At 26.6% G+C, this 15078-nt stretch overlaps 1 protein-coding gene across 5 annotated transcripts in view; it reads left to right on the top strand.

Annotated features, from left to right (window-relative positions):
• LOC105152297 (trissin receptor) overlaps positions 1-15078 on the top strand; it is a 76527-nt gene that overhangs the window by 19118 nt on the left and 42331 nt on the right. The gene's annotated exons all lie outside the window — the stretch shown is intronic.

Here is a 15078-nt window from a genome sequence, read left to right as displayed (position 1 = left end):
GCAACTATAACTTCGTTAAAAATAAACGAAATTTAAATTTAAAAAAGGATTTCAAAGTTTAAAATTTCTATTTTCAAAAAATCATTATGTTGTTTTTGTTTCTATAAGTTTGATTATTTGTACTTATAAAAACCTATGAACTAGACAAAATGAGAAATTCTTTTCATTTTGTGGCCTGTTCACGTACTAAAAAAAAATTTATAATTAACTTATATTATAAAAATTTACGATTTTGTAATGTGAAAACTTAAAATTTTCATTACAAAATTATTTCTTAAAAATGTTCCTAAGATTTTTTGTTACTGACTGCGGATTAAATAAAAGAATCATTTTAATTTTGTTGGCTTATAACTCCATTAAAATTGTCGCACCGGAATTCGACAAATAAATTAAGCTGAAACGTTGCCGTATTGAATTGACCATTTTTTTTAAAAAAAAACGTAAAAACATGATACAAATGAAGTAATGTTACGAACTTTTATTCCGAATTATAGGTAATAAAAAGTACAATTTATGGATACAATATTCTATAAAGATGATTTTTCGTCCTTTTTAGCTTCGTGTATTTCTGAGAATAAAGTTATAAAAATATTATTAAATATATTTATTTGTCGAAAGCAACGTTATTTTATAGAAAACAGATATTTCTAGTTTCGATATAGCGCCGCGCAATATCGTAATATTTTCTACTGATATTTTTTATATCAAATTTTTTTCTATAATTTGTTAAAACTTATTGAATTAAAATTTCGCAAATATTTACATTGCACAATTTCATGTATGCAAATCTTTATAATCAATTGCATATACTTTGTCATAAATAATTATAAATAAAATAACTATGAGAAATTATATTAAATAAAATAACACTAAATTAATAAGTTTATCTTAGACTCCTTTAATTGAACAAATTTAGAAATATTTAACATATAGTACAGGCGATAGCAGGAAAATTTTAAAACATTAACTGACAGGACACAAATAGTTCTCTCAGTTAATATTTTAAAATTTTGATAATTTTTAATTTATTAACAATGTATAAAATGTTACGATATATTTATTGTTTAATGTTGAAACGTGAGCTTGAGTTCTCATTGCTCAGCTTTCAAACTTTGTGAGTATGTGACTTACCTCACTAAAGATTGCTGATAAAAACTCAAATCATGAGTAGAAACGTCCAAAGTTAAGGTTTATATATTTAATATTAAGAATTGCGCTAATTGATAACCAGCGTTGATTCCTATCGCCTGTACTACACATGTTATATATTTCTAAATTTGTAAAATAAGTATAAAAAAGAAACAAGTGTTAACAAGTGCAGTGATTTCCTTTAACTTTTTCTGTACTTACACAATAAAAATGAACATGGATAATTTTATTATTTATCGCAATTTGAATCGTCCCTCAAAACAACAATATTTATATAAATAATATAATTATATATTATTAAAATATGAATAGTATAAAAACCTTTTGAATACATTAAATAATTAAAAGTAATAGTAATCACACATATGAGATTAATAATTCCTGGAGTTCAAAACTGAATATTTTAATTAACAAATATAAAAGCCTATTCATAATTATTCGTAAAAATCCCGGAATCTTTCATAGAATTATATATATCATTTATAACGAAATTCAAAACAAGTTATAATAAACGAGAGAATATTTTTATGTAGAATTTATGAGACTATAGGAATCATAATTTTCAGAATAGAATCAATCTTAAAATCCTAAAATTTCTACATTTATGCATTCTGTGGAAGATTAAGATATATAATTCGGAGACTCGGATAGGCAGTGCTTAAGCAGTCACATATATCTCACTTTAATTTTCCAATATCAAAATAATTAGCATTATATCTACTCTTCCACGATCATTACGATTTATCTGCATTTTAATTAATATATACGGAAAGAATTTTCTCTTAAAATTTATCCTAAAAATATAGTAGTTACGGGACAACTTTGTATTTTGAGGAATTTTATGTAAATCTCTCTTATTTACCAATAAAAAGAGATAATTATAGTTATATTTTCGTTTTTCTGATATTAACTCTGAAGAGATTGAAATCACAGACTATTATAAGACTTATATAAAAACTCTTATTATAATGTTAAAATCAGATTTTATAGAAATTTGGTGGTTAAATCAAAAATTGTGTTTTGAATTTTTCAAACTCCTTCCTTTGTTTCTATGTAAAAACAAAAATTATAATTATAATTTTAAGCAAAAATTGAAATAATAATTTAAAATAGATATTTGTACCTTAAAATTACATACAAAAGAATTTGTAAAATATTTGATATTATTAATTAATATTAATTAACAATTGATGTTTCAATAAATAAAACAAATATAAATATATTGTAATATAATAAGTTAATAGCAAATGTCATAAAAATAAAGATGTTGAGATAAAATAAATTTGAACGTAAAAAGTAGATAAATACAATATATGTTTTTAAAGGTTCGAAGAACATCATTTACAAATAAACACACCATATTTGTTTCAAGCAATTTCAGCTGTATACAAAATTACTTCGCGTAGAAAAGTTTTAAAACTAGTAGGTATAAAAAGTGATGAAAAGGTAAAAGTTGGAATACTATTGGTTAACCATATCTCGCAATTTGTTGGAATTAAATTCAGGTACTAAAAAAATGAATGACTCTTTATGTAGCAGTTAACATTGAATCAAATTAGCATGATGTGTAATTTTATAGCAATTTCAAATAATATTACAAATATCGAAGGTAATAACGAATTTTGACTTTCATTTGCAGTTAAATAAAAATAAAATGGTAATAAAAATTTTTAATTCAAATTACAACATAGTAAATTTTGTAATTTGTTCGTGTTAAATCTTTATTCTAGATTCTAGAATATATTTGCTTGTAAAGTTTTTCATTTATTATATTTTTTTTCATATGATTTTATTATCTAGATATCAAACGTATGTTTGATTCAATTTCATATAACGTATAAAAACACATTTTCGTATAAAATTTTTTTATGTCACAGAATATCAAGTAACACTGTGATAATGTCGTAGCTATAGCAGAGTTTATCAAATTGTCCTTCGTAAACTATAGATAACTCTGACATTTCAAATCGGACAGATCCATTAAAACATCAAACGTAATATCGCTATTATTTTTTTCCATGCACGCGAATGGGAATATCGTAATAATTTATTTTTCGAGAGAGATACGTGTCCTAGTCTTGCACATCATTAAATTATCAAAAGAAGGAATTATCTCACATCATTTTATAACTCTCAACAATAGAGTTAAATTAAAATTGATCTCGTTATCAAACTTTTACAGCGACTATTAGTGTTTCGTCGATAATGGCTAGTAATCGCATAGCTATTATTAATTACTTACTCTATTAAACTTGAATATAAGTTTAGTGAATAGATTTACTTAATACGTAATATGATTAGCGATACTTATAGATATAGGAATATTGATTCTTACTCCATTATTAACATTACAACATTAATAATATAATATAAAATCAATTTATAGTTGCATAAGTGAATAATATTATTTAATGTGATATATGTATAATATTCATTTTATAATAATTTACATTTGGTATCTTATGAAGATACTTTTATCTCAGAAAAAGATTCACAGATATAAACATCCAAGTGCATTCAAGGATTTAAAGGATTCACTACTAAAAATGTATGTACGTAAAAAGTAAATACTCAAGAATCTAAAGACCCTGGAGGATAAAATGGATTCGCCGAAGACCTAAGCATTTACTTGTCAGAAAAATTAAACGCTATTTATAAAGAAAAGTATCTTGGTCGTGAAAAAGTATTATGCCAACTAAAATGTAAATTGGGTACTTTAGTAACAGAAAGAAGTAACATTATTTATAACTAAATAACAGAAATTTATTAAGAGAAGCCAGATTCAACTGTCACTTTATGAAAAATGATTATTACTTATTACTCTATAGAACATATATTTTTAATATTTCTTTTTCCTTCAAATATCTGTTTTTTTTTATTTTTCTACAATTATGTTTAATTTAGAAGAAAATGTTAATATTTTATATCCCAAAAAAAACTTTAGTTAAACAGGAATTGAAAATTATTTTTGAGATTATTTCTGAGATTTCGTTACTGTGTTAAATTTATAATGTCAAAAATGATATCTAATTTATAAGTTATTTTTAATTAAAGGGTGTTTTTTTAAGCCCGATAGAACTTGAAATTGTAAAAAATAAAACAAAAAATTAAATTAAACAGCCGCGGTGGCCATATGCCCGAAATCATTTTCAAATGTTAATGCCATGCATTGATCTTTCGACTAAAAAAAAATTTTTTGATTATAATTTAATTTTTGTGTTAGTTTTTACAATTTTAAGTTCTATCGGGCTTAAAAAAATCTATCGGGCTTAAAAAAACACCCTTTATTTCTATACGTTATCACTGCCTTCACTCAATATTCTATATGTTAACTTAACAACTAAAACAGTGAAGTTGAACAATTTAAATTAAAAAAATGTGACTGAAATTTAATATATTATTACTAGTGCACACGTTAATATGGACGTTGTTTATTTTGAAATTATAATTACAGAAATGGATTTACATTTTGACACATATGGAAGTTAAAAATAACAAAAACTTATTTAATTCAAGGATTACTATTATATCTAATAGTACAAATTACAATTAATCTAATAGTACTATTCTGACTTTAATCTCTCAATGAGAAAATATTTTATTAATCTCTGAAATATGCTGGAATATCATATGCAAATATGTTAAAACGTTCACGATATAAGTTATTAAATTAAATATGCTGCAAAGTGCATTGCATTTATGTGTTTCATTTTTTTGGTTTCGATTATACAGATATTCCTTACTTTATTGTCGAATTATTCGAGAGATTTAGAATTAATTATTATAGCTAATATACTTCTATCGTGTCAACTTCTCTCGTTTCGCTTTTCCGACTTCGCTTACATCAGTTTTCCGTCAGATGAATTTAATTATGGCATTTTAGTGAAACAATTAGAATTCAAAAGAGCTGGGCGCCTACGCTTGATTATCTTGGCGAGGAGCACAATTAATTCCGCGCATACCACTCCAATCATTTTTGCAGTAGTCATACGGGGTTCCATCGTGTTCCATCCATGCAACGGCACGTCCTCGATCTGCATCACTCGTGATCGAGAAATCTTGAAGGTAGATATACACCGAGTCTCTTCAGTATGTAAATTGGTAACAATTGATTTGCGCTCGTTTCGATGTATGCCACACAAACGTCTGATTTATGATATTATGAATATCTGCATTAATTGCAAATGATATTTATAGAGACAAGTGTGTATTCGTCATAGAAAAATAGAAACGTAATTATCTTACTAACTATTTTAAAAGTATTTTACCTCTAAAATATTAAACTTATTATTTATCTATATGATGGATATTAATATCTATTATTTTATTGTACAAAATAAAATAAAATTATTTGTTATTTATTACGTAATAAAACTTTGAATCGAAAGGGATAATTAGTTGAATTGAAAATTTTCTGTACTTATTTTCGTATAAATATTTATAATATGATTTTCTACTTAATATTGAATCTTAATGCAAATACCTAAGATCAAGATCACGATTGGCGTAATTTATAACCAATGAAGATCTATCATGCCATAAATTCTCCATTTTGTAACCTGCAATCACGAAATTAGGTTTATAGCTATATCGATCAGGAACAATATAGATATTCGGAATGTTAATAAAATAATGCCAATCAATGATATTGATATTTATTTACTTAATAAAATATTTGCTTATTTTGATGTTCGAAAAATAATTAAAAAAATTATCACCAATTGATCATGTTTCTTTAATCACGGTTAAAGAAACACGGGTTAGCTTTTATCATAATTATAACATTTTCATTCATATATATATAATTAATATATCTATAACATGTTAATTAATTCAAATATCTCTGAACTTTTTTCCAGATTTTATTACATGATGATACTCGTAATAATGTATTTGTAGAATCAATGAATTCTAAAAATATTTTTCTAGAATTATTTGTCTTCAAATACTCGATTAGCTTACGAAATTATCAAATAATGATTAATCTACTATCTGAAATTCGCGATATCCGGATAAAACACGTATACCTTTATTTACGATATGATCTAAACTTTAAAATCTTTATATGTCGGCTATAAAATGATAATGCTAAATATGGTGAAACAGCTTTTTCGCATACACGGGGAAATAAATTCACTGTACCATAGTCAACAATACGTCGCGTTTACGAAAAAAAATCAACACGTAATTAGCGAAGTATTGTTATCGAAGCACACTGCGTTTGATTAATTAAAATTACCTGTTATGCGACTGACTTCATGGAAAAGTCTAGACTCAATTTTCTTTAACCATTTGAATCGGTTTCCCTGCTTCACTTCTTTTCCATTTCTCTTAAAAATCTGTCTGGATGTCTTTGCTCATGGTAAAAAGTTATGGACGAAGTTAACGACTCAATTCCGCGAGAGGACAGAAAATAAAAAGAATACACACGGGACTTCTGGCGGATGTTTTACAGCTTCCGCCAAATCAACCGGAATTCAAAATTATTATAATAAGAAATTTTTTTTCCACGAATGTCAGCTCGAGATTTAAGAAAATTCAGTTAAAGTCTGAAAGTTATAAATTGTGTGTATATAACTAAAGCGGTAAATATAAAGAACTTCTTTAGAAAACAATTCGAATTCTTACTTGATATTACAGAATAATTAGAAATACCTACAAATTATGTCTGCAGAATGGAATTATTTTTTTAAGATAAGATAAAAACGTACATAATTCATCTTCTTACTTATTACTTTGCATTTAGTTATTATCATATGAATAAACAGTAAAGAAGTAAAAAAGTGATATCGCCAATGTCGAAACCTTCACGAAAGCATTTTATAATTTTGTCACATAGAGATATAAGATAAATGCAGATACAGAAATATTTTTACTATTCCACGTACTTCGCGCATCTGTAGTTAAATCTGTATAATCTGCATATCTCCGAAAATCAAGTAGTCATAAATGCAAAATTTTTTTAGGGAAGCTTCAAAAGTTATGATCATAACTTTTGAATATATAACTTATGAGAATAACTTTAAGATAAAATTAATCAAAAATAATTAAATAATACCGAAATTAAATTACACATATATACTTATATAAAGTAAATACATTTTCAAATATGAAATTAATTATTTCCAATTTGCTTTTTTGATGAATTAATTCATCAAAAAAGTTTGCTTAATGAATTAATAATATATTTACATATTTTGTTAAATTCATGATGTCAAATTATATCCAATTAGGGTTATTTTTAATCATTTTATAGATCGGTACTGTCCCTATTTAATATGTCATTAATTTAATTAGAGCAATGGAGATAAACAATTTAACTAACGAAAATGTATTAAATTTGACTTAAATTTAGTTAATTATTTATCAAGTGCGTACATTAATATGAACATTCTTCACTTAAAACTACTCACAGAAATGGATTGATTTAGATTTCGACACACATAAAAGTTAAAAATAATAAAATATTATTTAATTCAGGAGACTTGTTCTAGGTTGCTTGTTCTCTTGATATTTATTAATGTACGTATACAAAGATTATTACTAAAAAAGATATAAATGTCAAATTTATATGTATGTCAAGTGATCTACGCACCTAGATCTACGCACAAAATTATTCAAATCGAAAATGCTTACACTCCGATTTATCTCGATAATAAATTGAACTTGGTATTAACCCGACATCCATTCGGAGCATGTTGCGGTGATTTGATGTCACATAATCACCAATTAATTATCTGCGAATTCGTTTAGGGATTACATTACTTGAATTGCGTAATTAAGCTAGTTCTATCGGTTTATACGAACTGAACTTGATCAAGTGGAACGCTAGAATATCAATGAATTGATATTATAGGAAATTATATAATAACTATGTATACCAGCTATGCAAATATTATTCGCTGCATTAGTGAAGTAATTTCTCCTCAATATAGCGCACTTGCTTCAAAATCAGTTCATTATCATAATAAAGTAACAATTATACATATATTTATTCTTTTGATTTCATGTTATGATCAATTCCTATATACTGATATATCTAAAAAATTGGTTGCTTCCCACTCCTCCTCCCCCCACACGTTTAATTCACCTAACTTATAGAAGACGTGATACCAAGTTTTTACGACGTATTCATTATTCGCACAGGTAGTGTAGGTAGTCGTGTGGGTAGCTTGTTTGTCGGATATTACATGAAACATAGATATATGGGTGGAAACAAGATGAATCTCTGCAGGATTTCGGTGGATTATGTTTCTAAAGACTTAATTCGTCTTTTGGGGGCCTTCAGAGGATCAAATATCCAGGGAATAAGATTGCTGATATTCTATTGTTGAGCGAATGTTTTATCAAATATAAAAGATTTCTTCGCAAAGATATTAACTCATTTGATTCATACTTACTTTGTCGGAGATGAGTAATATATATATATATTGTATTTATTTTTTATAAATGTTAATTCTTAGTTAATGTTTAAAAAATGAAAATTTTTTTTCTTTATGTTACTTGTTTGGAAAATATAGAATAAAATTAATAAAAAAGAAGAGTTTTCTAATTCATTTATTGTAAATAAATAGAGCATATATTTTTTCGTTTTGCAAAATTGTATAATTCTGTCACATAAAGCCTCAGTGAACAATACACTTTTCTACAAACATGGCTATAATTATTTTTATAAATTTTATCTAATTAATATTTTTTATAGTTATATATATATTTAAATTAAACATTTAAAGAAATATTTTCTAGAAAACAGAAATATTAGGTATTACTTCCAGACGTTTCAAGATAAAACACTTATCCAGTTCTTTAATACTACAGATACACAAGAAGAGAAAAATCGTGCTAGAAAAGACAGCAAATAAAGACATCAGTTGTTACGATGTTAAAGTTAGGTGATTCATTTTAAAACGACACAATGCTCAAAGCAATCGAGTACCGTGGCGAAGTTTTAAGACAACTAACATACAATCTGTGATAACTCCAGATAATCCTAATAGAAACTTTGTAAAATTTAGTGAGATAAATATACAGGTACCTTTATCTATGGTAAAAAGGAAAAAGAATACTTTATATAGAAAATCCGGCCATAAATCGAATAAGATTTATTTCTCCATTTTTGACTCATGCCAATATACATTCGATCAAGGAAGTAATAACAATACTATTTTTTCCTTCATAGCGACAGAGAAGGAGAAAAAAATCTATCTATAAAATCAATCTATATTTCCAAACAATAATTGGACTTCTACAAGTCGACCGTAAGAAAGCTAATGTGATATTGGAGAACAATAATGCGCAAAGAATGTGTATAAAATGATTAGAGTATTATGCTTATTTACTTGAAATTGAAAAGAAACCAAATTGAAAAAATAATCATTTTAATGTAAAGAGGCATAAATAATTTTTTCACACAAATAATTATAAGCGAAAAAGACTACATTCAATTAAATAGTCTTGGTGCCTAATAATATTTTTGTGTAAAAATATTTTAGTTTAAGCAATCTGCGCATTATTATTTGTCTTAAATCATAATTCTAAACCGAGAATTTACATTATATTAAGTTAAATAGATGAGCAATTTAATCTTATTGTATTAATAAGCATCTTTAATAATTTTGTAGCTATAAATAAATGAAATTCATACGAAAAATATAAATTTTGCCAGAAATGTTATACATTATTTTTTAATGGCAACGCTTAAAACATATAAATTAATACGTGCATGAAAGAGCACGTAATAGTTAGAAAAAAACATTAAATGCAGGAAATACTCTCGATTACCAATGTAAACAACAAACTTTTTAAAAGTACATATATATTGTATGATTCTTTATTTTCTGTTTTTAGTAAATAAGCGAGTTTTATTTTTGCAAAATACATGTATATGTATTTTTTAACTTAAAATATAATTTTCCTTATTTTTTCTGTAATCAAACAGAATAATATTTTAAGAAAATCGAGAGTACGGTCGATGTAGCCTTTCAAAAATATTCAGACAGATTTATCGAGAAGTACGTCGAACTCAGCGCGATAAAGTCGCGTTAATTGGGTGAAACGAAGTGCGACACATAGAACATGGGCTTAGTTATGGAACAAAAGCCTTCAGTACAAAGAGAAAAAAAGTTAATACTAGTGTTACCAACGGCGGGTGGGTCATTGTCAACCTACACAACTCCGATGTAGAAAGACTAACGATGTATGAAACATGTCAAGCTAGACGAAACTCGTGTGAAAAACATCGCCGCTCTAATAGTGATAAAATATCGCGACTTAGGCAGAGACATGCGTCGGTGGATATGAGGTGAACTAATCTGTTTATGATGCGGATTTTATCAACTTAAGCTCAAGAATAACGCAATCTACTCTTGATCACGTATTTATTTTCCATGCACCGCGCCGATATCTCTTCTAGCGAATTGGACGTATTAAGCGCATTAAGCTGCACATTAAAGCTGTTGTACGCTGATTAAGACTCCTGACCTCTCACCAGATTGATGATGTTATAGATGAAAAAATATTTAATGAAAATTTTCTTGCAAAATATATTAAAATAAAAATATTTTTTAATAAAATGATATTTACCTTTAAACAGAAAACTTGTAAAATATATCGAAAACTGTCTTTTTATTTTGGAATAAAGTAATATTTATTTCAATTCGACAGCTGTCATACAACGCATTTTGCGTTTTTTTGTTAGATATAATTCCACTTTGAATATACGATTCATTGATTACCGGAACACCACGAAAGTTTTTGTGTATTTTATAAATCTGTTTTATGGATTGCAAACATTGTTTTATTAAAAAATACATTTTAATATAATTTCCAAGAATTTTTTAATGTATTTATGTCGCTTCTGATATCACAATCCAAAATGGTTACAATAAATAACAATAGTCTTAATTTGATTGTAAGTGTAAAAACAAAATACAAATATTTTTATTATCTATAAAATATACATTTTAATAGCACAATAAAGTGTGTTGAAGATTTCGAAGTTTAATTCATTCTCTATTTATATTAAGTATACATCTTTACATGTTTAACAGCTTTAATATATGCGCACTGAGTGCGTCCAACTTAATTTACTACGCTTCTCTTACTCTCTCTGATTTTCGGGAAAAAATTTTCTTTGTCTTTCATATCGCCGCTTTGTAGCAAAATTTATAAAAAGATGTTAAAATGGTTCATATTGTACAATTTACATTGTATCTATAATTATTGCGAGATTTTCGTGAAATCATACAAGTATTATATTTCTTCTTATTTAAGTATTTTCTCTCTGCCTTATCTCTATAATATATTATATAGAGATAATTATATATATATCTCACGTGAAATGAATTTTATTAACATATTTAATGAATTTTATTGATAAAAATTTTCCGTCTTTTTTTTATTCATCAAGTTGTTTCATGTAAACGCGCAGCCAAATGAAAAAAATGAATACGTAATAACGATAAGTATATTCAGAGTTGATTAAATAGCTCATGTTTAATAAACGCTCATATTTTTCGATTTCTGTTCGACAAATGTTAATTGTTTGATTACAGTAAAGAAAATTATATTTTAATTTAACAAACATATATACATGTGTTTTGCAAAAATAAAACTCGCTTTTTACTAAAAAATAGGAAACAAAAATCAACATTTGTGTACTTTTGAGGAGCTTATTATTTATATCGCAGTTAAGAACATATTCTGTATATTATATGTTTTCTGTAATCATTACGTATTTAAATTTAAATAATGTACAGTAATTTTGAAACTGTAATTTCCGAAAAAAGTAAAAATTATGAGTTACATTAGTTTAAAAAACGAAGTATTCAAGTACTATTAAAATATTTTTTTTAAGTGCAAAGTTGTATAAGAAAGATATTTATTTATTCGAAACTTATTAGGTGTTGGAATTAATTCGTAGCGTTTTACAAGTGATGGGAAGTACTTTCATTAATGTATTTTTTAATGCTCATGTGAAATAAATAACATTCTTTCATTAAAAACGCTACGAATTAATTCCAACACCTAATATATATTTTAAATTTTCTAAACTTATGAATTTAATAGACACACAGAATATTATATTTTTATAATTTCTAATCTTTCCGGAAAATATATTAAAATATAAAGTATTAATAACTTTTTAATCATAAACGTGCAAAAAATTTTAGGCAAATTTGATTTTTGAGATGAAAATAACAAAAGTTTATTTAATTAATTAATTAATTAAATTTTCGAACAGATTTCAGCACAATTTAATTTATGTATTAATCAATAGTATTAACAAAAATTAAAGAGTTATAACAAATAATATTTTTCTTTGGTCTTCTTCTTATAATTCTAAAAGTTCTGCTTCAAATTTTTAAAGAATTTTATTTTAAACAATTTAATTCGTCAAAACTGAGTTATCGTTCTTTCTATAGAAATATATAAAATTATTAAATCTACAGAATTAAAATTACGAAAATTTATTTCAGAGAGTGTTTTAGTTGAAATTGTACGACAAATTCAACAGACTCACACACATTGCTTAAATACATTAAAGCTACCAGAAATGGAGATAGTAAATCTCTCTCGAGTATCTCTCTGCATTCTATAATGGATTGAGCGTCTAATAAAAATCGAAACAATCAATAAAATGATGTTTTTACACGTTAGTGTAAGAGAGAGAGATTATGGATGTTTCATAAATAAAATGTAATTGAATTTTAATTCTTGTTGCGATGTTATAACTATGATTGTAAGTATTAAAACTGCTGCAATGAAAACAATGAAACGCGAAATAATCTTTTTAAAATAATAAAACTAAATAGAGTTGCTTAGCAAGCAAGATTACCGTAAATATGTGTCAAATATTTTTAGTTAGGAACCAACAACAAGATGAATGACATGTACATGTCATGTGTTACAACTAAAATTGTCTGAAATAAATTATCTGAATATAACAATATTAAAAACAAGGTCTCTTGTAATATTGAAATTCACTTCAGAGATGAATTATTGGATAAAAGATTTAGCAAAAAGTATGTATCGAGGCATCGATAACTTCAAGTTATAAACGACTGAAAAGATTTATAGCATTTCATAAATTAAATTTCAAATAGATAACAGTATCATTTTAATTCTTTGTCAATTGAATCTATAAGAAACTTTAAATTATTCGCAACGATATTACATAATACGCAGAAGTCACGAATTTAATCCAATATCACAAGACGGAACGGAACACTCAATATCGTAAGTTACTAACTACACGAGTTTCCGCCGCGTTTCTTCGAGGTGAATCCTTAGCGAGGAAAAGAGGATACGTATCTTTGTCGCACTAATACATATATTTCGCGAAGACACGTGCAGTATATATCAGCCACTTTCATCGACTTTCTGATCGTAGCTACGAATATCGAGTAACATTCCATTCTCGTCGAAGACAAGGTAATTTTATCATGTAATTTTTTTTCCTCCTTTAGTCTCTTGAAATCTTGTTTGCAATACAGATTTTGCCCGAAAGATCTGGAGTACTTAAGGCCGCAAAATCAACACATCCATATGCGTATACACAGCTGCACGTTATAGTAAACGTGCACAGAATGGAGGTTACGAGCGCAATTTCTGTGGTTTAATGATCGCTATCATCGTTAAGAGCCTAGCTCTGATAACAGTGCACGCAGTTATCATACTTAATAAAGGATTTTACGTATATATGATGGACTAATAGTAAATCTCGGCTGCAAGCGACCTCACGTAACGTTCATAAGATTAACTATACAAAGCGGATGAATTTTGATAAGTAAAAGAATGAAGATGAATGGAAAAATTCATGTATGCGAAATCAAATTTAAATTTTTTACAGATAACTACTTAGATTAGCTCTCTCTCTCTCTCTCTCTCTCTCTCTCTCTCTCTCTCTCTCTCTCTCTCTCTTTGATTGAAATCTTTTTCTTTCTGTTTATTAAATGTTAATAAAACATTCAATTTAATTTTATGTATTCAAAGAATTACATTTGAATGAATAAATACATGAATTACACAGAAATGAATAAATACATGAATGGTGAAACACCAATAACGCTGCTGTTAAGTCTATCAGAACTGTTCAAGCCTTTAAATTTTAGATTAACCGACAAAATATGACAGAACAATAGATAACACAGAACTTAGATGTATTAAGTATTAAAATAAATAAAATGAGACAATACAATATTCGTAACTAAGATTACAAAGATTTGATAATTAACAATGGTTTGATGATAATTGGCAACCGCATTGGCAAAGAAAGATAAGAAGGAGGAAGAGCAGATGGAAGAAGACAGCATACTTGGTGGCAATGTAAGAAAAAACGGCTCTGAATTTGGTAGAGCGATGCAGAGAAAAGGATGGTCATGATAAAGGATATCTGGGGTGCAACAAGAATGGAAGTCGGAGTTAAAGCGCAGAAGGTTACGTAGACATAAAGGAGTGTTGGAACGGAGAAGACGACAAACAAGGCAACATAAATGGAGAAAGAAACGCTATTTCTCGGATTTTCAACCATCTAGAACTTAAAAATAGCGAAGTATTATTGTAAAGTTGTTCACAAGTTATTTGAATAGAAAGAATAATTTGGCTGGTGTATAAAAATTAAGCAAATACAGATTTAAAAATAAAAATATAAATACAGATCTGAAAATAATTATGTTGGACTGTCAAAACGATTATGTAGGACGTTCAAGAACTGATATTAATGCTACAAAAAGTCTTAACTTTTCAGCAATAATGCAATAATTGCCTCGTAAAGTAACTATTTCAATATCTGAAATTTTCTTAAGGATTTATTTTACCATTTTTCGATAAAAATAATATATAAAAAATTCTCTCTCTCTCTTTCTCTCTCTCTCTCTCTCTCAGTATAACTTTCGGTTGACATTTTTTTCTCCGCAATGAAAAGAATTC

Source organism: Acromyrmex echinatior, chromosome 7 (assembly GCF_024713525.1).
Source record: "Acromyrmex echinatior isolate Ae372 chromosome 7, ASM2471352v2, whole genome shotgun sequence".
NCBI classification, from domain to species: Eukaryota; Metazoa; Arthropoda; class Insecta; order Hymenoptera; family Formicidae; genus Acromyrmex; species Acromyrmex echinatior.
Note: the sequence above shows the minus strand (reverse complement) of the source record. Positions and strands in the feature narration are given on the sequence as shown.